The 23,601-nt window shown below is 52.8% G+C and overlaps 1 protein-coding gene and 1 long non-coding RNA gene across 2 annotated transcripts in view; one reads left to right on the forward strand and one right to left on the reverse strand.

Annotated features, from left to right (window-relative positions):
- The window catches only part of LOC140898051 (butyrophilin subfamily 1 member A1-like), a 179,779-nt gene that overhangs the window by 90,883 nt on the left and 65,295 nt on the right, over positions 1–23,601 (forward strand). The gene's annotated exons all lie outside the window — the stretch shown is intronic.
- LOC140898091 (uncharacterized) lies at positions 12,323–13,330 on the reverse strand. The gene is made up of 3 exons (XR_012154912.1): positions 13,283–13,330; positions 12,758–12,855; positions 12,323–12,397 (listed from the first exon to the last, which is right to left on the reverse strand). It is a non-coding gene; the product is annotated as an uncharacterized lncRNA (long non-coding RNA).

The raw sequence follows: 23,601 nt of genomic DNA on the forward strand, positions 1-23,601 counted from the left end.
TACTGTACCGATGTGGGTTTTGGAAAGGTAGAGGGAAAGTGTTTGCCGACTCGCAACTCGTCTTCAGGAAGCTGCTGACTCATCCCTCCCCGCAGCCTGGAAGTCGGCAGGATTCCCAGGAATCGGAGCTCCCCGCAGTGTGTGACAGGGACGGGGACCAGGCCCAGGGAACCAGAAACAGGAATCGAGACCCAGCCCTGGAGAATGGGGAAGGAGACCTGATTGCGAATTCGTATCCGGTCTGCTGAATTGCTCACGTCCAGACCCTCCCCACAGTTCTTAAAAAGTCGAAGCATTTCGTTTAGACGCTTTCCAAACAAACCATTTTGATTTTTCAGTTTGAAACAATTTTTTGTTTAAAAATGTCCTTCAATTTTATTTTAAAAATTCAAAAAGTTACAACCCTTGAAATGTTCCTGGCTCTTTTTTTTTTTTTTAAAGCTTTTTGGTTCATCAAAAATTTGGAAAAATGTTAATTTTGTTCAACCTGAAACCGTTTTTTTCCATCTCTTTTTTGGAATTGCTAGGGACCAAAAAATTCTGTTTGCCCAGCTCGAGGGGCAGGTGAGGATTTTGGCAGTTATATTGTGGGTCTCTAAGTCTCCTTGTTGCTCAAAGTTTTCTTACTGCAAGGATGAGGGCAGGATGGGCAAAAGCTTCCTAAAAGTGGGGGGGGCTGCTGGCACCCAAACTGTGGCCCAGCCCCTGTGCCACCCCTTCTCCTCGAGGTCCTGCCCCCTCAAACCACCCCTTTCCCTGAGGCCCCCCTTCACACCGCCTTTCTCCCTGAGCTCCCACTTCATGCCGCCCCTTGCCCCCAAAACACTGCCCCCCGCCCCTCCCTTCTCTCCCCCATCATCCAGTCGCTCACACTTATGGCCAGTAAAAAGTGGTGGGCCCTGGTCTCCCCTGTTCCGGCACCCCTGGATGAGAGTGGGAGAGGATGAAGAACTCATTTCAAATATAACTCCCCCCGCCCCTCAAAACACCACAATTTGACAGCAACAGCAAAACATGCACCTAACCAACCCGGGCCAGTCACGCTGTGTTGTGTGTGACATTCCCGTCCTGGGGCGGTTTATGTCTTGGAGAATGTGAACCCTGCAGGCCTGGGTGTTTCTCTGCGTAATGTGACCTCACTGCTCCTGATGAGAGCCATTGTTTGTAAATGTTTCAGGAGCAGACATATTTATCATTCATGGACAGACAGATATTTATTCATAATTAGAACTGGTGAAAAATGGCGGGGGTGGGGAGGGTCATGAAAATTGAAGAAGAAACCACTTCCTCCCCCCTTTCCCCCATATTCTTCAAACTTATTTGGAAATGTTTTTAATTATCAAATTTTTGTTTCATTTTGGTGGGAAAAACTCCATGTTCTCTCTCAAGTGGGCAGAGAAATCCAAAATGTTTTTTTTAAAGAGGGAACTTTTTTCAAATGATCAATGTAATCCAAAGTGGCATTTTTAGTTAAAAGGTTGCATTGTCAGTGTAAAACCCTTTTGAACCAGCTCTATTATTGTATAACAAGATGAGTTTATTTTTCGTGATGCATTGTTTGGGCCAGGTTTCCTTGGTCCTGGAAACACTTACATGCATGTTTAACTTTAATTACTGCTGTGAATAATTCCATTTCAATGGGACAACTCTGAGGTCGGGTTTACGCTACGGCCGTATATCGGTGTAACTATGTCTTTTCTTTCTTTTATATGTGAAAGTTCTTGAGAGGTTAAAGCAGGTAAAATACATGAACAGGTTCGGACAGTCCGAGTTTGTCCGTGCAAAGTGACAGCAGAGATGTGGGATCTGCTAGTTTTCCATAAGTCTCTCAGGGTTACCCAGAATAACTTTGGGGACCTCTGTCTCTCATCGGGAATGTTCCCTGAAAGTGTCCAAACAGCTCAGAGCTACAGAACCATTCCCTGGATCCATTCTTCTAGCTGTCTTCCCCAGAAAGCAGTCTGGCAAGTGTTCCTGTCAGCTCATTGCTAAGTTATCTGTCAAAACACTAGAGTTTTCAGGTGCCTAAGTAGCCCCTGGAATCAGGGTGAAATTATCCTCCCCACCACCACCAAAATTGGAAATGGTGCCCCGGAGTGCACGGTACCCTACCGTAGTTCCCCCATAGGAACTGCATGAACAGGCAACTCTGCAAGTTATCTGCATGCCTCTGCACGTGACCCCCATGCCTCTCCATTTCCTTGGCCACATGTATCCTGTCCCCATGCTGGCGGCTAATCCAGAAAAAGAGGGAAAGCGCTCACCACTGCGACCACCTGAGGGAGGTGTTGGGTTGAGATCAGCTGGTCAAAGCAGGCAATAGGGACAGAATCTGAGACTTGAAGCTCCTCGAATGACCTCTGACCTTTCTAGACCTGCCCTTCAATGAGACACAGCGATTGTAAAGTTGAATGTGATCGTAACTAGACCCATTTGAAACCCTTCACCACACAAGACAAAGCCCGTAGGATTCATTATGAATTATTTATTTCTCCTCCCCTGTATTCCTGCAGCCACCAGCCACCTTGGAGCTTTCCCTCCTCTCTCCCAGGCTGGGCTCACTTGATGGCAGGAGCTCAGCGCAGGGTCCAGCTTTGCTCTTTCGCTTCCATTCTTCACATCTTTGGGTGTCTGCATTGGCACCTGAGCAGCCGGATGGAAACACTGAGTCCTCTGTCTCGGCAGGCAGGCCCAGCCGCCAAAGCCAAAGACTCCCTGAGAACAGGGGGAGGTTCGCCTGAACTCTCAGGAGTGGCGGCTGGGCCCATAGGGTAGGGTTACCATATTTGAACTTTCAAAAAAGAGTACACTTCGAGGGTGGGGGGGGAGTTGTAGCCCTGCCCCCTATCTACTCCCTCCCACTTCCTGCCCCCTGACTGCCCCCCACAGAACCGCCAACCCATCCAAACCCCCCTGCTCCTTGTCCCCTGATCACCCCCTCCCAGGACCCTGCCCTCTATCTAAGCCTCCCTGTCTCCAACTGCCCCCTCCTTAGACCCCTCCACCCTAACTGCCCCCCTAGAACTCCACCCCCTACCTGTCCCCTGATTGCCCTGCCCCCTATCCGCACCCCCGCCCCCTGACAGACCTCCGGCTCTCCCACACCCAACCAACCACTCCCTGTCCCCTGACTGCCCCCACAGAACCCCCAACCCATCTATTCCCCCCTGCTCCCTGCCCCTGACTGCCCCCCCGAACCTCTGCCCTGTCCAACCCCCCCCCCCCCCCCCGCTCCCTATCCCTTGACTCCCCCGACCCCTCTTCATATGCTCACCCTCTGACCGGCTCCCCCCAGAACCCCTCACCCATCCAACCCCTCCTGCTCCCTGTTTCCTGACTGCCCCTTGGGACCCCATGCCCCTTCTCCAGCCCCCCCAGCCCCCGTACCCTGCTGCTCAGAGCAGTGTGTCTGCGGTGCGGAGCCAGACACAGTGCCGTGCTCCCCCGCAGAGTGTGCAGCTCCCCCTCCGCCCCCAGAGTGCTGCATTGGGAGGGAAATCCTGGACCTTTTCAGAATTTTACAAATTCCTCCCGGAGGGCGATTTAGAACCCCAAAAGCCGGACATGTCCGGGAAACTCCGGACACATGGTAACCCGACCACAGGGACTCCAGGATCTGCAGCTGCTGCCACCTGTATGGTGAATCCTCCGACTCATCACCAACCAGCTCTTCCCCATTCTCCAACCTGGCCCCACGGTCTGACCGTGCAGGAGAACAGAAACCCTTTGGGACAGCAGGAGAGTCTCCTCAATGCCGCCCTCTTCGCATGGCTTCCCGCGGTCACCGTGAAACACGACTACCCTGCCCCCAGGAGTCTCTCAAGGAGCTGCCGGCGCAGTCACTGGGCACCCACTCGTAATGGTCTCGGGCAGTGGCATTGCAGAGGGAGCTGAGCAGACCGTCCCTTCTGTGACTTCCTGAATTGCTGCCAGGACAGATTCTCCTCTGCGCTAGGGAGAGTCCCCGAGGACAAGCAGCTGTGGTTGGGGAGGGGGCAAGACAAACACTCCCCCTGAGCCCTTGACTAGCAGGCAAGCAGGACTCTGGGAGCCAAGGGATCGATGTGTCTTGCTGGGAGAGCAGAGCTGGAGAGCAGAAAAGGGCATTGGAGGAATTGAAGAAAAATCAGTGTCATGGCCGGGTCATGGGCAGCCAGACCTCGTGGTCAGAGGCAGAGTCCACACTCACAAGACAGGAGTCGAGAGTCAGCTGGGTCAGGACACTGGAAGAGCAGAAGCAAAAGACCAAATTGTGTTCAGAACCTCAAGTCAGGTGAGTCACCCTGAGTCCGGATGCCAGGAAATCAAGCCTGGGGAGTGGGAGCAGGAACAGCCAACACACGGTCCAGAGCCGGGGAGGAGCTCGGCTGTTCAGACAGCTTCTTCTTCCTGCTGCTGGTTTAAGGAGGTCCCGGGGGCCGATTAGCTGCTCTGGGACTCTGCCAATAGGAGCCTCAAACTGGGTCTGGACTTCATCAGTCCTAGGTAAGCAGTTTTTCGTAGGCTTCCATGTGGCGTGCTGGAGGGTGGCTGCTCCCAGGAACCCTGCAGACCCGGGTTAATGACCCATGGGTCAGGACAGTGAGTGATCTCTCCCCGATCAAACCTTCTGCACGAAACAGTCTCCAGGGGCATCCTCTGAGAAGAAAAAAACACAGTCATGAGGACAAATAGGCTATGGAACAGGAGCCCCCTCTTTCTTGCAACAGCCCCAAGTGCCCAAAAGAGTGGACGGTTCTTACCTCCAGGAGATGCCTGGGATCTTCCATCTAAGCCTCAAGGGGACCCCTGTTGCTTGGTCTGACAGGAGGAGATCATCTGTCCCCACTGCTCCCTGCGCTGGGCTGGCTGCAGCACACATCTGTGTAAGAGGCTGGGCCAGAGAGATGTTACAATCAGGGTCCAGGCACCCCAGAAGGAGAACAGAGGGTCTGAAACCAGAAGACGAAGCAATCAAATCAGCAGATTCGACAGAGAAGTTTTCTACCCTACAGGGACATGAAAGAAGGTCTGTTAGGAAAGCTGAGATGTTAGTCTGGAAACTGCTAAGGCAAAGATTGTGACTTGTTAAGATTCAGTTTTAGTCACTACAAAGTGTGCTGTGCTTTGTTTCTCTCTTTGAAATGTCTCTCTTTCTCTTGCTTAGTATCACTTAAATCTCTTCTTTGTTACTATGCTTCCCAAACCACCTCAGTGTTGTGTGTTCGAGTGAAGTGTGGGTCTCCAGCCTACCCAACAGGCTGAGCTGTGCCCTGTCTCTCTGAAGGTAGCGAATAATTTCTGAGCGGTGCTGGGCCCAGAGTCCAAGGGCAGTTCACCAGACATCTCGTGGGAAGCCCAAAGAGACCAAAGGAGCAGGAGAGATTCAGGCCCCACTGACCCATGGGAACTTCCCACAGAAGAGCCTACACAGGGCTCTAGACACAGCCACTTTGGGTGTGTACCAGAGTTCACTCACCGCTAGATGCTGGCCAGGCCTCGTGTCATTGCTTTCTCGCTGGGCTAGCAACCCCGCTCATACTCACTCTTGCAGTTTGTTGGCTGGGAACTCAGCCCTCCAACCAGGTGACTGTCCTTTACTCCACTCCTTCCTGGGTCGTGCTCCTTGCAAACAAAGTCCCAAAATGTCTTGAACAGAAACAAAGCCTTCCACCCTCGTGGGGAGTTCTTCCTCAGCCTGATTTCGGTTCGGCCTGCCCTTCTTGGGTTTCTATGGTCTTCTATGTCCCCTTCCTTAGGGATGGTGAGAGAAGCCAGTCCTACCCTGGACTCCAGGGTTTGGCCCAAGGCCATCGACTGAACAGCTCGCTCTGCTTCTGGAGTTTTGCTGCTGTTTTCCCTTGTTTCCTCTCAGGTGGGGCTCACTTGGTCATCAATTTGGCCTAGCCCCAGGCTAGGCAGCCATAGGCCAAGCCACCCTGTTAGATACCCTCCTCCTTCCAATCCGGTCCAGCCCGGCTGACAGGTTTGCTGAGGGGATGGTGAAACCCCATTGCTGATCAGAAGGAGGTCAGAGTCTGTTCTCTAGGAGCTGAAGGTCCGTTTGTCCTGCTGCGGCAAGTGGAGCTGGAGAGCGGAGATGTTAGGTGAAAGAGACTGCATGATGGAGTTGGAGACTGAGGGACGGGAGCCTCCTCCCAGAAACGCTCCCAGGAGAACAGGTTTGAGGAGGAGTTCTCTAGGGAGTCTCTTGCTTGGAAAAAAACAAGGGTGGCACATTGATGAAGATGTCTCTGTCCCAGGGATGGGGGAAGCTCCCAGCCAGGCTATGCAGCAGGGATCCCATTTCTCCCCCAAGAAACCCATTTTGCCCAAAGAAGTCAATGGCTCTTACCTCCAAGAGGGAGTGGGCTCTTCCCTCTCAGCCTCTTTGAGAACTACCACTGCTTGGCTTCCTAGGACAAGGGACCTGTCCCCACAGCTCCCTGAGGTGCTTCAGCTTCTGACTGCACCCATCTGGGAGGCTATCACACATGCCAGGGCCTAGAAGACATGCGGGGAGGAGGCTCCTCTTCATGTCAGACTCTGAGAGCCCAGAGAAGGGCCAAAGGAAGAATAAAGGGCAGGAGATGAAGCTAGCCCGGAGCCTCTGTCCCATCCTCACCTCCTCAAATGTGGAGCTTCCTGAGCTTCAGTTGGGCAGACAGTCTGTAGCCCTGACACAAAGGTCCTTTTGCACCATATGGGGAAGGCAGATCTCTGCCTGGGAGCACGGGAAATGGGATGGGGGTGAGATCAAGGAAAGAGGGGAGGGATATGGGTGTGAGGGAAAGAGCTCCTACCCCAGATGAAGGAATTCGGGGGGCCGCGGAAAGGACACAGCTCCACAGAGAGGGGAGAGAGTGCCAGGGGCCTCCATTTCCGCTTCCACTCGCCCCCCATTTATAGTGAGACACAGCAGTACCTGCAGCAGGGAGTGGGACTTGCTGAACAGGGAGGGGAACCTTGAAGAGCATCAGATGAGCCACAGCCCTTGCAGCGCCTCGGGCATCTGGCGCAAGTGCCGAATCATGTGAAGCTGGCCCATGACCTTGGCTGTGACATCCTCATGCTGCAGGGGAACGAGAACATGTCAGAGACTGAGACACTCCCCAGGAATCAGGGAGGATGAAGGGCACCTGGAACCAGCACCATCTTTTCCACCCAGCAGCTGCTCATGTCTGAGTGGTGGATTCACCCTCCTGACCCCCAGGATGGAGGCTTGCTGTCCTCTCTAGTGACCTCCAGTGCCAACCCCCCTCCTTGTAGGGTGAGCTCCTGCCACTTCCCCATCAGTGCCCCTGACAGCTGTTCCACCTCCAACCCACCTGGGGACACCGCTCAAGTTCGGAGAACCCTCTCCTCCACCCCCACCTCCATCCCCACCCAGGTAGGGCAGGGAGGGGGCTCTAGAAGGGTGGCGGGGGGAGGGAGGGATTCTGGCAGCAGTGAAGTGGGATGGGGAGAGCTTGAGACCTTTCCCCAAGACACCCCAGTGACAAAAGCTGAAACCACAGGATGGCAGCCCTGGGGAACGGGACAAGTCAGCAGCCCCTGACGACTGAATCCTCCCAATATCTCAAGAGTGGGTCCAGCCCTACCAGCAGCAAAACCAGCTTCCCACACCCATGTGCCTCAGTCAGTCACCATCACCAGTCAGTCCTTGGCCTCCCAGGCTGCCAGGGATGGGAGCAACTCTCGATGGTGGCTTGGGTGACATGGACACTAGGCCATGGGGAAATGGGTGCAGCTCTGTGGGGCAGGAAAGGTTCCCAGAGGGCACTTAGGGGACTCAACTGTCCTTCCCAGGAGTGATAGCAGAGCACCACATCCTAAGAACAGAAGTCCATGAAGGCCAGAAGTCCTTACTAGGCTCCTTGCTACCAGGCCAGCGAATGGCGAGAGGATGGGAAGGAGGCCCTGGGCCCCACCCCAAGCTTCTGAGTCGATTGCAGCTGCTTACTGTGTCCCCCATCAGTTGCTGGGCTTCCCCCAGGAGGGAGTAGACCAGCACCAGCCCAGCCTGGCTGACACGCAGCAGGGGGTTGTGGATGGCCAGCAATGCTGTCTGTACGAAGGATCTTCTCTGCCCGACGGAGAAGAATTTTCCAAAGACCTAAAACCAAGAGGACATGAGGCTCAAGTAGATTGCCCAGAGCCAGCCTCCAAGTCCTTGCGGTTAAAATGGCGTCTAGTGCCCCAAAGGGCGGGGAAGAGAGCTGCTGTGGCCAAGGCAGTTCATTCCCCAGGAGGCTTTCAGGGTCCCAGGGCTCAGGGAAGCCCCTTTATTAAAAGGTGGCAGATGCTGAGGGACCAAAGCCTCCAGTGGCTCTTTCAGGAAGGCAATTTATGGCAGGGGCCAGGATAGGCTGGAAATGGATCTCTAATGTGTGTGAGCAGGCCTACTCTGCTGTGCAGGGCACAGAGACGACAGGGGACCCTGTCTTGCTTCCAACAGAGAGATCTCCTGCACCTCAGTGGCTAGAGGAGTGTGCGTGTGTTGTTACGGGGGGAGGGGGTTGGAGCTGACAGACCAAAGGTCTCTTCCCCGCAGCTTAGTGATTTCTCTCCTCGCTGGGAATGGCCTCTGCAGCTCCTTGGTTTCTTCAAGGGGAATCCAACCTGCAGCCTGACAAGGACAAGGAGACTCCTGGCTCAGTCCCAGTGTGGGACCTTTAGCACCAGCGTGTCCCACTGGTTGCTGGATGAGGAACTCTGAGCTGGAAATAAGGAGCAGGCTCTTTTCCTGTCTCCAGGAGGCATCCACTGCAGGGAACCCAGCCAGCCCCACTCCCTGAGCTGTGTCATGCCCTGGCACAGTGCCCTTACCTCCCCCACTCTGGCTGTGTTCTTGTAGCCCAAGAGCCTGCTGTCCTGGTGCCAGTCATAGCACCAGAGATCTTCCGCCTCATGTATGGTCAGGCCTGGAAGAGAGAGAGAGAGAGAGAGAGAGAGAGAGACTTTTCTCCTCATTCTGGTTGCAGTTTCTGTGTCCTTCCAATCCCATTGGTGGCTGCACAGTGGAGTGGAGAAGAACAGAGGCAGAGAGAGACTTGTCCTCCGGCTGGGGTCAGTCTGAGAGAAATGGTCTGGGGTCCCATTATCCACCTGTGGTCACTCTCAGTCCCCTATTGGGTTCCGTGTCCCAGCTGGGTTCCTTACCCCTCTGTCGGAGCAGCAGTTGGTAGAGCCGGTAAGTCCCCTCCCTGGCCTGCCGGCTGATGTCCTTGTCTGGATCGCTGACCAATAGAGCCAGCTGGGCCACATGGTGACCCATCTGAGGGAACTCGGCTGAGATCTAATGGAAGGGAGAGCAGAGGGGACTCCATCAGCATTTTCCTCTCAGCTCCCTGTCCCCTCTGGGCCAGAGGGCTCCTTCCTCTTAGCCCCTCTGCAGGAGATGCTGAGGAGAGGAGCTTGAGATCGACCCTTCATTTGCTCTGCTGCCAAGGGAGCCTGGAGCTGCTTTGGGATGCCAAGCAGGGGCTGGAGCATGGTCCCCTTAATGGCCCAGGGAAAACACTGAACCAGGACAAGAAGAACTTGACATAAGCCTAGCTCAGTCCTGCTCTGACTCTGCCTCCCCATGAAGAACACTCCTAACCCACAGCCCCGGCAGCAGCAGCAGATCCTGCAGCCCGCTGGAGCCAGCCCGCCTCCGCCGGGAGCCAGCAAGCTGGGCTTGGAGCTCACTTACGTCAAACTCAGGGAGGGTGACTGTGTATCTCAGCAGGGCTGTGCTGCTCCTGATAGCCCTGGCTCGCTCCTGCGACACCCTGGACACGACCCAGAGGTTGACATGCTGTGGGGAAAGGAGGCAGGTCAGACTCAATGGCCAGCTGCTCCTGCTTTGCAAATGAGCCCCATGCCCCCAGCCCCAGGGGCCTGAGACATTCTGCGCAGGGGGAAATAGCTGAGTCATTGATGGCAGAGCTTTGGAAGGGGATTCTTTCCCCCAGGACGCAGCTTGTACCCTTCAGGTCACAACTTCTCAGCGTCTCTCTAGATTGGGACAATGTTCGGGGTCGGGGCTGGTCCCATCCTCCCAGAGCTCCTGATTCCTGAACAGTTCACCAGAAAGAAGACTGAACCCTCGGCCCTTCCCTGCTACGCAAATCCTTGGGGGGATGTAGGGAGTGACTGAGAGCACAATCCCCCCAGGAATTTCAGAGCACATCAGAGGGAAGGGCTGATTCCCTGGGCTCCCCCTCTTTCTCTAGGAAGGAGCATGTGCCTCTTCTCTGAGAACCATCTCCCGAATCTGATGGGCTCTGTGTGTTGAAGGGGTGGGGGAAGGGTGGGTTTTCAGACTCTCACTCCCCAAGACAGCCAGGAGCCCTGTGCTTAGTGCTCAGCAGAACCAGGCAGAGCTCTGGCTTGGAGCCCCAGCTCCTTCCTCTGTCCCTCAAGAGGGAAGGACCTGACACTACATTGCATTGACCTCCCCAACCAAGGACGGCCCACTGGGGACCCAGCTAGGAGGACAGAATAGAAAATGCATCTTCCAGTCTCTCCTTACCAGTCTCCCAAAGAGTTCAGGTGAAATGGGGCTCACCTCCAAGATGAAGTGGAGCCTGTCTGTGTCTGGGGACTCTGCCAGCAGGTTCCCCAGCATGGCATCCAGGACCTCTGGGATGACTTTGTGCAGAGCCTGCAAAGCATGGGTCAGAGTTAGGGAACCTGGGCCTACACCTGCCACAGGATGGGAAGAGGGGGTCTCTGGGAAGCACTGGGGAGACTCCCAAACACATCTCCCGGCCTCTCTCCTTCACATCCCACTGCAGGCAATTCGCAAGAATTGATGACCCCTGGACCTTTAATCCATGAGCTTAGCAGGTCTCTGCAGAGGGCCTTGTAGGCAGAAGAGTATGAAACAGCCAAGTTGCTATGGATGGAAGCTGGGCTTCTGGGCAAAACACAGCTTATGAAAGAAAGAAAGAAAGAAAGAAAGAAAGAAAGAAAGAAAGAAAGAAAGAAAGAAAGAAAGAAAGAAAGAAAGAAAGAAAGCAATCCCCCAGGGAGGGGTAATCTCTTCCCTGCTGGAGGGAAGGATCCAACCCTGCAGCTTGTTCCATCTCCGCTACCCCACCCCTAAAGCTGGAGCTCCAGCGAATCAAGGGAGCAGGGACCAAGGACTACTCTGGAAGAGGAAGAGGATGGAGGAGGAGGAGGTACCTGGATGCCGGTGGTGTCCTTCTCCGTGCCCAGGGTGAAGACGGAGTGAAGGGCAGCTCGCAAGAGGTGGGTCTCTAGGGCTGGCTCCAGGGCAGGTTTCATGGTGCTGGCAAGAGAGAGGAGCTGGTATTAGACTGTGCAGTACGGGGGTGGGACTGTCGCCAACACGGACACCAAGCCACAGGGATAGAGGCACAGGCTGGCGAGAATGGAAACTGAGGCACTTAGCTCGGGAATGACAAGGCCAAGGCGTCCCAGACAGACAGTGGCAGGACAGGAATAGCTCCTGTTCACTGGAGCCTGCTGCCCCTCCTGTATCTGAGCCCGGGAGTGAGCCCCTCCCCAAGGCCCCTGTCATGTGATGGGAGTGAAAAGAAGAGCCCCGCCAGGAGAAAGTGAATCTTCCCACCCCACCATCTCTGCCAGAGGCGCCATTCTTGGGAGGTGACTTGGGAGGGGCAGTGACGGTGACTCCCAGCCTTGGGTCTGATCAGCAGTGGGGTTAGGGGAGTCGGCGGGGTGAGGGGGTGGGGCTGTCTCGGTACCAGAGGTAGCCCACTGCAGCCAGGGAGTGGGCGAGGACGGCGCTGGGTGACGAGTCATCGGGAAGCTGCTCGATGAGCTCCTGTGAGACGCGAAAGAGACAAAGGAGCGTGTAAGATTCAGGCCCGACTGACACCTCCCAGTGAGGAGATGACACAGCCAGTGCCCCACATGGCCAGCAGGATCCCCCACCACCTCCCGCTCCCCCGATTCCTTCCTGCCCATCCGACTTGTCCCCCTTACCGGATTCCTGCCCAGCTCACTCCCAATCCCCTTCTCTCCTCCTCCCTGTCAAAAATGCCCCCATTCAGCCCCATCCCGATGACCGAGCTGGGACCATGTGATTCCTTGGCCCCCACTGTCAGCTGCCCTCCAGCCACACAATTCCCCCCCTGCCCACTACTGACCAATCTCACAATTTCTCCCTTCTCTTCTCCCAAGTCTTCAGCCCCAGCAATCCTTGTCCTCTGCTGCCCCCTCCAACACCACCCAGCCCCCACCCATTAGCCTGGCCATACCCCTGCCAATCCCATGTCTCCCTCCTCCCTCCAGCTGCCGTATGGCGTGTCTCACTCACCACGATCCTCTTCACCACAGCCGCCTTGCAGCAGCGCGGCTCCAGCGTGTCCTCCCCTCTCTCACGTGCAGCCAGACATGCGGGGTAGATGGCCTGAAGGAACAGGAGCTGCTGCCCCTCATCCTGGACCCACCGGGAGTGGGGGATAGCGAGAGAGAACCTGTTAGCTAGGGACCTTCCTGCCCCACCCAAACCAGCTCCAGGGCTCAGGCCTCAATGGGGGATTGTGGGAACCTGCCTATTGTCCAAATCCCCCACCACTCCTACACAAGCAGGATCAGGAACTGGGACAGTGCCTGTGGGGGGAGACGACCTGGGCTGTTGTGGGACAAACACCCCCATCTTGGGGGTCCCACATCATGGATGTAAAAGGGCCCCATCAGGGGTGGTGGATCAGGAGGGACAAGACCCTGGGCAGGGGGTGGGGATGCTGGGAAGGGACAGGGCAATCTTGGTTCCAGCCCAGGTGGGGAACATTTGTACCTTATCTCTGCACTGGAGCTGCTCTCGGATGACCTTGAGAGCAGCTTCATCTTTGGCCACGTCCACCCCTTCCTCCTGCTCCAAATCCAGGGGGGTCCCTGCACCAGGGAGGGAAGGACAGGGGCGTGGTGGGCAGAGCAGGATTCAAGACCCCCCTTCCCACCTCAGGCACCCAGGGCAGATGGGGCCCCAAACCTCCCTCTCAGGGATGCCTTCAGCCCCCAACAGCTGCCGTAGCCCAGAGCAGAGCCCCCCCTCCCCTGCCCAGGACTCCAGGGGAGGTGCCGATTCCCCCGGCCGCGGAGCAGCAAGGACCAAAGTGGCAGCAGCTCTTCACACCCCCACCCCCAGGTCCCCGTGCGGAAGGGGCAGCTGTGTGACGGCTGCTGCTCTCAGTGGGGTTCGCGGGGCTCAGGCCAGACACCTGGGCTGGGGACCCCCCCCCCATATCACTGGGAGAGTGTCTGGGCCCAGGGTGTTCACATCCCGTCCTCACCCCTCCCGGAGCCCAGCCTGGCTCCTCACCTGGAACAAAGCAGTGGCCTCCATCGGCCTGGCTGCTACCAGAGGCCCAGGTGCTGCCGCTGTCCCAGGCTGAGCTGCCGGTGCTGGGACAGGGACCTTCCCCCTCCTGGCCGGCGGGGGCTGGAAGGTCCTCAGAGACCAGGCAGGGCGAGGCCTCCTGATGGGAACGAGGGCTGGGCTCCTGGGGCCGCTGCTGCCTACACAACAAGCCCCAGAGCCACCCTGCCCGGCGCCCCTCCTGGGCTGGGTCCTGTCTGCCAAACCGCAGCCTGGGCCAGCTCCACTGGGGCCTGGTCGGGGCCTCTCCCAGCTCGGCGCCTGCGCCGGGAGCCGGGGTCCTTTTCCAGAAGGCCGGGCACTTCCACCGTCTGGCCTGGACGGGAGCTGCTTCCCCGCCAGCGGGGACGCAGGGCTTGCTCTGCCCCTTGGGAAGATGGCAGCTGCTTCCCTCAGGCTCTGGGGCCACCTGCAGAGCCTTCCTCCTGAACATCCGCAGGAGCCTGGCCATCCTGGAACCGAGCGGGGAGCAGGGGTGAGTCTGGGCTCAAGGCAGCCTTTCACTCATGGGCTTTTTCTGTCCCTCCTCCTCCCTGCTCCAACCACAGCCGCCCCCTCTGCCCCCACAGGAGTGCAGGGAGTGCCATCTACACACACGGGCAGGAGTTCATTGCATGATCTGCTCCCAACGTTCCCCCTCATAATCCCTGCTGCTGCAATATCCAGGAAGTCTCATCCTTTTCCAGCAATGGGGTCAGTCCCAAAGACCATCGGTTACTCTGGACAAACAGTCCCCTCCTGTCGTCCCAGGCCACTCTCCCGCCCAGGCTAGAGAAGGAACAGAACCCAGGAGTCCGGACTTCCCCTGGGAAACCATTCCTCACATCAAAGTCACAAAGGCCCTCAGCACAGGAAGCACAGGGCCCTCCTCGTTCCCCATTGATTTCCAGGTTCAGCAGCTCACAGGTTCTGGCCCAGCTCAGAGACTCTCAGCCTGGGGAAGGGTTGGGAGGGAAGGGCTGGGAGGGGAAGGGCTGGGAAGCCCCATTGCTGGAACCTTTCCAAACACACTGGAGACGGCTCTGGAGAAGCCCCTGCCTGGCCTCAGAGTGAGGGGGTCTTGGGGGCTGTTTGCAAATGAAATCCCCCTTTGGAGATAGTCTCTCCCCCAGACAGGCAGGGGAAGACACCGAGGAACCCAAATGCCACTCACTTGCTCTCAGTGATGGGATAATGGATGGCGGATGTTCAGGGTCAGCAGACGTCCCTCACCCTCCTCCTCACTCTCCAAGCCCAAGGCAGGCTGGAGAGGGTGGTGACCTCAGGAGTTACCCTGCCCAGCCAGCAGGCAGGGTGATGACACGAGGGCGATCGACCGGCTGTGAAAACAAGAGTCTGTTTATTGCCAAGGGACGGAGAAACTCAGCCAGCAGCAGGGGGGTGCAGAACACGGCCCTAGGGCGGAGGTGACAGCGCCTCCAGGATCCTGACATCCCAGCACTTTACACACCTTCCTGGAGCCTCCCAAACCCACTGGGCTGTAGCGATGGGACCCCAACCCTACTGATGGCAAACGGGCCTCAGCTACCGGCTCAGGGCCACACCGAGTGTCAGAGCCATGGATGGACCCCTTCACTAACCACTGCCGCACACTCCCTCCCACAGCTGGCAATTGCAACCAGGCCCTAATGTCTGGTCCCCCTGCCTTTGAGAGGGAGGGTCACTCCTGCTTCCATTGCTGCCTCTTGATCTGTGGGACTTTGGGCAAGTTGCTCCCCCTCTCTATGGCTCTCTGGGACTCACATTCCTGAATGGGCTTTATAAAAGACAATGGTTCAAGTTTGGCCCCAACTAGTTCTTGTTTCTCGAGACTAGCCATTTTAGCAAAGTTTAGAGTTCTTGACATTCAACACCTGGAAACATCCCTTTCTCCTTCGCAGATGGCCTTAACGTCCCTTATCTCACCCAGGCTCCCTGCTGCCTGGAGTTAGAGAATTGACCCTGTTCCCATTGGACCTACCCAAGGTGTCACACAGCAAAGCGGTGACGGAGCCAGAAAGAGAAGACAACTGTCCTGATTCCTGTTCTAACTAACAGACAACAAGCCCCCAGAGGCAGGGATAAAGCCCAGGAAATAAGGTGTGAACATTTTCATGGAAACCTTTTTCTGTCAGAAAATCCATTCAAACGAAACCACTTTGTTTCTTGAAATCATAAGAAGTAGGATGAAAATTCTTTGCAAAAATATCTGTTTGCAAAACAAGAGCATCTCCTGTCCGTCACAGTGCATTAAACTGTCTCATCGTACACAAAGGGGAGACACTGTGCTCTCGAAAATTGGATGAGATGCTTCAGTCTGAGCTATGTAGTTGCTGCTTTTCACAATTTCAAAACAATAAAATACAAATCAAATCGAATATTAGGTTATAATCTGATATGGCTCAGTGTGATAGGACACCCCTTAGTCTGCACTGCTCCGAGTGACACTCTTCAGTGGATCCCCAGCATCCACCCATGGCGAGATAGGTGGGAGAGGATTGTTATTCATACTTGACAGAAGGAGAAACGAAGGCTGAGAAAGGAGCAGGGACTTGTCTTAGCTGATGCAGCCAGTCAGTAGCAGAATTGCTCTCAAATGAGCTACAGACCAACAATTGTTCATAGTAATTATTCAGCAAGTATTTCAGAAGAACTGGAATGTTGGAGAGGATCATGAACTGCTCCGAGACAATGAATGGAGAGCAGCATCCACATTGGTCAAACGTATAACTGATTGTGACTTATTTGCTTGGTCATAAAAGAGAACAACAAAGACCAGAGTTTCCTCCCTGTCAATAGCCCCCTCCTCAGCCAATCAAGGTTGAGACTTTGAGGGGTGGGAGGCTAAGGGATCTCATCAAATAGCCCAAAGAATGGCCCTGGTCACCACCGAGGGGATCACTCTCGGAGCACTAGTCCAGTCTCACCTCTCTGTGAGGGCCTCCCACAACCCCCCCGGACCCCGCTCCACACACAGAGCTCCTGGTGGTAGGAGGAGAGCAGAGGAAAAGGACAAAGGAAGCAAGAAGGGAAAGGTAGGAGGGACAGAGGAAAAGGGAAAACAAAAAGGAGAAACCCCAATGTCCCCAGTAATTCTAAGGGACAAAGTCCTAGGTCGGAAATAAAATACTGCCCCCACAATCTAATGTTTTCCTTTCCTAAAAATCAGCCGGCACCTCATGGATCAGACTGAGCAGGTTCCAAACTTCTCCGAGGCTCTTACCTTCTATACAGGGACGTCTGTTTTCGAGCAAAACCACTAAAAGAATAGGAAAAAACTCCGAAGAGGGTCCTCCTTGTGCTCACGTACGTGCAAGTGAATGCTCTCTCAGTCCTCCAGGAGAGACCTCGAGAAGGAGACGTGCTGAAGCAAAGCCACAGGGATCTCCGAGGTGGCCCCTGTCCTGCACCCCTGTCCTGCCTGGCTGATGTCAAGATCTCTCTGTGAGATCATCGCCTCCCCACCACCTTTGTCCAATTGGCTGAAGTCCTGCCAAAGGCCCTTGTGATGTCACTGCCACACCCACCCCTCCCTTGCAGTGCTGATGTCCTGCCCCTGTCCAGCTACATTGGATGTTTGAGCTGCTTCCCCTGGATCACCCCTCTCAATGAGCGTTCATTGTGGGCTCAAGCCGAACACAGTAAAACATCAGAGGCTTCTCCCCATGCTATGCTCAGTTTTTCATAAATTAGCAGACTTTATGGACAGAAGAGACAATTAGAGCGTGTCATCTGACCCCCTGCATATCACATGCTTTCTGGAGAGCATAGGAGCTAGTTTTTGACTACAAACATTCCAGAAAGGCATCTAGTCTTCATTAGAAGACATCAAGAGGTGGGGAATTCCCACCACTTCCCTTTCTAGTTTGTTCCTTTGGTGATTCATCCTCACGGTTGAATATGTGTGCCCTCTTTCTCATATGAATTGGTCTCTTTTGAGTCTCCAGCCACTGGGTCTTGTTATGCTTTTCTCTGCTAGATTAATGAGCCCTTTAATACCCGATATTTTCTCTCCATGAAGTCACTTCAATGACGTCACCTCCCGATCTTTTTTATAATCTAAACAGGCTGAGCTCTTTCAATAGCTCACTCGCAGGCATTTTTCTCCAGCCCTCAAAACGTTTCATTGCTTTTTGCTGCCCCATCTCCAATATTTCAAAATCTTTTTTCAAAGGTGGACACCAAAACTGGATGCAGTATTCCATGATCAGTCTTCCTCATGGTGTGTCACCTCCTTATACGCCTCACTGCTCTTTTCATACATCTAATGATGGCTTTAGCCCTGTTCACCACAGCATCACCCTGGGTGCTCATGTTGAATGGCTTGCCCAGCACGGCCCCTAAATCCTCTTCACAGTCAGTGCTTTCCTGGATACACTGTCCCATTCTGGAGGTGTGGCCTGCATGCTTTGTTGCTAGCTATAGGATCCTTCATTTGGTTATTTTCAAACTTGTTTTCTTTGAATGGGTCCAGCTTCTCAAGGGATCCGATTGCTCTCTGTCACTGCCCTCTCCTCATCATTAATTACCATGCTGCTACTATTTTATCACCCACCAACATTAGCAGCAGTGATTTTTTATTTGCGTTGCAGTTCATTGATATTTATTTTCAAGAATTAGTCCTTGAGAGCCTCTTCATATCCCTAGTGCCCAGAACCTGCTCCACACAGCACAGCGAGAAAAGACCGCCCAGCCCAGCTGTGCCCTAGGGGCTAAGCACAGAACAACCTTAGGAGCTTGTGTCATCCATAGCTTCTGAACAACATGTGGGGGTCATCAGCTTACAAAGACACTCTAGACCGGTAGTGTAGACAGGCCCCAAATGTATCTAAGTGTCCCGCCTTGAGAAACAGGAGAGAAAAAAACAGAACCTTGATTAGCTTTATTTTATAGTGATGGAAACTGAGGCACAGAGAAGCAAAGAGATTCGCTCATGGTCAAAAAGCCAGGAATAGAAAATTTCCATCCCACCATCAACCTCAGCCTGCACCAGTCCACACAAGAGATCCACTTCCTGGACACTACGCTGCTAATAAGTGACGGTCACTTAAACACTTAAACACCAAATTTGTTAGTCTCTAAGGTGCCACAAGCCCTCCTTTTCTTTTTGCAGATACAGACTAACACGGCTGCTACTCTGAAACCTGTAATTAATTTCATTTGGTGACCATTAGTTCTTGTGTTATGAGATGGAATAAATAACACTTTCGTATTTACTTTCTCCACACCTCACGCGTTATCCTCCAGTATGTGCAGAACCTGCAAAAACAGGCGAGGAGGCGACGGCAGCGTGGTGACGAAAGTGATGAGGACATGGACATGCACTTCTCTCAAAGCACAAACCCTGGCAATTTGGACACCATGGTGGCAATGGGGCAGGTTCATGCTGTGGAACGCCGATTCTGGGCCTGGGAAACAAGCACAGACTGGTGGGACCGCATAGTGTTGCAGGTCTGGGATGATTCCCAGTGGCTGCAAAACTTTCTCATGCGTAAGGGCACTTTCATGGAACTTTGTGACTTGCTTTCCCCTGCCCTGAAGCACAAGAATACCAAGATGGGAGCAGCCCTCACAGTTGAGAAACGAGAGGCGATAGCCCTCTGGAAGCTTGCAACGCCTGACTGCTACCGGTCAGTTGGGAATTAATTTGGAGTGGGCAAATCAGCTTTGGGGGCTGCTGGATCCAAGTAGCCAACACAATCACTGAGCTGCTGCTATCAAGGGTAGTGACTTTGGGAAATGTGCAGGTCATAGTGGATGGCTTTGCTGCAGTGGGGTTCCCCAACTGTGGTGGGGCGGGAGGACTGCATGAGCTTGGAAAACATGTCATCACGAGTGCGGATTTTTTGCCTTCTAATCTGGGATAGCCTCTGGGATGGAGATGATAGGGGGAGCGTAGAAACAGTTGCACCTGTGGGAGGAAAAAAAGGGAGAGCAGAATTTAAAAAGATACATTTTAGAGAACAAAGGGGAGACTCTTTCAGAGTGAATCAAGCGATTCAAACCACACAGCACATGTTCTTTCGATATGAGGTCGCGTTTTGCCTGTTATATTGAGTGCCTGCTGGTTTGGTGTGAGACATCACATGCGGCTGGGCACCAGAATTTGGCTTGCAGGTAGCCCTGGTAATCCCAAGGGGCACGCGGAGTTCGGCTTCTTCCGCCTTCATAACATGTGGGAATGCTTTCGAACTGCGGTGCCCTCCTGTCCCACATCAAGCAATGCCTGGTGGGTTGGCCATTGAAAAGGAGAGGCTGCAGTTTTCAGGTGGATGTGCAACACAACACACACACCCCCAACCCAATTCTCTGGGATGATCGCTTCACCCCTCGCCCCACCGCGTGGCTATCATCAGCCACACCCAAACAGCTCAGCAAGAACGGGCACCTCTGAATGTCCCCTTGAACAAATTCCCCTATTTCAACCAGGTGACCATGAATGATATCGCTCTCCTGAGGCTAACACAGAGAGATAAACAACGAATGTTGCTTGAATGCGCCCAAAACCCAGGAGCATTCGCTGCCATGCTCTGTGCTGCAATGATTCCAGACTACTTGCTACTGGCTTGGCGTGGTAAAGTGTCCTACCATGGAGGATGGAATAAGACTGCCCCACCCAGAAACCTTCTGCAAAGGCTTTCAGAGTAGCTCCAGCAGAATTTCACTGAGATGTGCCTGGAGGATTCCCGCTCCATCCCCAGACACATGAACAGACTTTTCCAGTACCCGTGAATCCATCCCAAGTCTTCAGGGCAAATGAATCGCTAAACACACTTGCTTTTAAACCCTTACTGTATTTACAAAGGTTCGCTCACCAGAAGTGCCTTCTCCGGCTTCATGGGTCAGGAGCCCGCCTTGGGAGGTTGTGGAGGGTGTTGGCTCCACAGTGATGAACAGTTCCTGGCAGCCGGGGAGAACGGATTCACCACTTGCTTGCTGTGCACTCTCCTCCTCCTCCTCCTCCACAAAATCCTCCTCCCTGTTGTGTGAGACTGCCCCCTTGCAGGTGTCCACAGACAGAGGTGGGGTAGTGGTAGGGTCCCCCCGTAGAATTCCATGTAGCTCATCATAGTAGCGGCATGTCAGGAGCATCCGTTTGCCTCCTTTGTTTTTTGGCAGGCTTGCCTGAGCGCCTTAATTTTCACATGGCACTGCTGAGCGTCCCTGGAGTAGCCTCTGTCCATCATGCCCTGGGAGATTTTCGCATGTACGTTGGTGATCTGTTTTTTTGAATGGAGTTCTGCCTGCACAGAGTCTTCTCCCCATACTGTGACCAGATCCAGTACCTCCCGTTTGGTCCACGCTGGAGCTCTTTTGCAATTCTGGGACTGCATGGTCACCTGTGCTGATGAGCTCAGCATGCTGGCCAAACAGGAAATGAAATTCAAAAGTTCCCAGGCCTTTTCCTGTCTACCTGGCTAGTGCATCTGAGTTGAAAGTGCTGTCCAGAGGGGTCACAGTGGAGCATTCTGGGATAGCTCCCGGAGGCCAATACTGTCAAATTGCATCTACACTACCCAAAATTCGAACCAGTGAAGTCAATTTTACCGCTACTCCCCTTGTGCAGAAATCGATTTTAAGAGCCCTTTAAGTCAACAAAACGGGGTTGGTTGTGTGGACTGATTGAGTTTTAATGCGACCTAACGTGGCTAAATTTGACCTAATCGTGTACGGTAGACCAGGCCTAAGTTCAGAGAAGACTATCGCCATTCCCTCTCTTGTAAGTCTCCTGTTGAAACCACTTGGATCATTAAACAATGTCATCCAGGCATCTGCTACAACAGTAGTAGATCTCTGTCCAGCAATAGAAGCTATCCTTGGATCAATCAATCAGAGATATCCATTGAAAATCTGGAAGCAAAGACTTCAGTTCAGAAGTTAACTAATGAAGGTACTTATATTGACTCCATAAGTGAAGAGGACAAGAAGTGTTTGTTAAGCCAGGTGAAAAAGTACACAGACTTGATTCTTACAAATCTACAATAGCGATTTCTGGATTCTACTCAACCTCCACGTAGCTTTTACAGATGCCTGTCTTATAAAACACCGACAGTTGAGTGGAGTGAGGCACTCCCAGCAATGGGGCTGCCATGTGCTCAGGACAGAAGAGAGAATTTTGAGCAAAGTGGAATATCATACCATGAACGAACGAAGATTTAACTTCAATTTTTCTAAAAGCCCCAGAGCCTGGAGTCCTGTGATAAGCACATCCATTTGTTTAAACCAAAATATGGGGTTTATGTAGGAAGACTTGAAAAAAGTGACTTCCCCTACTCCCTTCTCTCCCTGACCCCCCCGAGGCTCAAAACTCAAAAGATGAAAAGCAGACCCCACCACAAATTTATTATTTTTAAATATTTCATGATTTTTAAGGCAACCTGCTGATATTTGAAGGCTGTGGGTTGGCAAATTTCTGCAAGATACAATACAGTGGCATTCCAAGAGGACAGAGTTAAGGTCTGGCAACTATAACTGAGCTCCTCCTGTTATAACTGAGCTCCTCCTGGTTAGCAGAGCTCTGTGGTTTGTTTTCCCCTGTAGTTCTAAGATTCTTTCCTATTGTTACATGGGGAAGATCTTAGCTGAGCATTTCCTTGTTCTCTAACAGCTAAGTTTGGGGCATTGACATCCCAGAAGGGCCTGGGGAGCAGAACTGCCTGTTGGTCAGCAAAAACAGGGTGGATTTGATTTAAATCAAATTGATTTAAATCGCTAGTCAGGAAGACTCGATTTAATCATGGATTTCTACATAAAAGTGTATTCTTGTTGGTTGTTATAACCTTAATACATATTCTTCACAACTCAGAGATAGATGTAGGTTTCATTTTTAGAAGGTACACACTATACATTTTTAAACAGTGATTTATGCTGAAAACTTTTCAGAGTAGTTTTACAGCTATATGAGAAAATGAATGATTGTTTGGTTATTTCATTTAGCAAAGGTAATTGAAGCAGATAGTTCACCTCCCAACGACTTGATAAATATCTCCAATTCAACAGGTTAATCGTTAATATTTGGAGGATTTTCTTGCCAGGCTGTAACAGGAGGAGAACATCACCAGACAGACATTTAAATTGTTTTATTTAACTAAAACAACAACGTTAAGTATTCTGGCTATTTTTCTTCAACAGCAAACATATAATATTTCAACAAAACAAGCATATGTCCCTCCCTTCTCACATTTATCTCCAGACTTCTCCTTGTCCAGATCGATTCCACCCCCAACAATCTTCTATTCATTGAACTTTTTGAAACTTTGCACTTTTAGAGAGAGGTAAGGGATTGACTCTGTGTACACAAATTTGCAGAGGGACAATAGAGTTGAAGTCTGTTATTTCTCACCTCTATATATTTATTTATTTGAAAACGTTTTTGCTGTTAACAAGCATGTTACCTCTGGAGACACAAATCCACAGTTTGAGAACTGCTAAACTAAGCATAGAATCATAGAATCATAGAATATCAGGGTTCGAAGGGACCTCAGGAGGTCATCTAGTCCAACACCCTGCTCAAAGCAGGACCAATCCCCAACTAAAGCATTCCAGCCAGGGCTTTATCAAGCCTGACCTTAAAAACTTCTGAGGAAGGAGATTCCACCACCTCCCTAGGTAAAACATTCCAGTGTTTCACCACCCTCCAAGTGAAAAAGTTTTTCCTAATATCCAACCTAAACCTCCCCCACTGCAACTTGAGACCATTCCTCCTTGTTCGGTCATCAGCTACCACTGAGAACAGTCTAGATCCATCCTCTTTGGAACCCCCTTTCAGGTACTTGAAAGCAGCTATCAAATCCCCCCTCATTCTTATCTTCTGCAGACTAAACATCCCCAGTTCCCTCAGCCTCTCCTCATAAGTCATGTGTTCCAGTCCCCTAATCATTTTTGTTGCCCTCCGCTGGACTCTTTCCAATTTTTCCACATCCTTCTTGTAGTGTGGGGCCCAAAACTGGACACAATACTCCAGATGAGGCCTCACCAGTGTTGAATAGAGGGGAACGATCACGTCCCTCGATCTGCTGGCAATGCCCCTACTTATACAGCCCAAAATGCCATTGGCCTTCTTGGCAACAAGGGCACACTGGTGACTCATATCCAGCTTCTCATCCACTGTCACCCCTAGGTCCTTTTCTGCAGAACTGCTGCCAAGCCTTTCGGTCCCTATTCTGTAGCGGTGCTTTGCATTCTTCCGTCCTAAGTGCAGGACTCTGCACTTGTCCTTGTTGAACCTCACCAGATTTCTTTTGGCCTAATACTCCAATTTGTCTAGGTCCCTCTGTATCCTA

The sequence above is a fragment of the Lepidochelys kempii genome, chromosome 14 (assembly GCF_965140265.1).
Source record: "Lepidochelys kempii isolate rLepKem1 chromosome 14, rLepKem1.hap2, whole genome shotgun sequence".
In the NCBI taxonomy this organism is placed as follows: Eukaryota; Metazoa; Chordata; order Testudines; family Cheloniidae; genus Lepidochelys; species Lepidochelys kempii.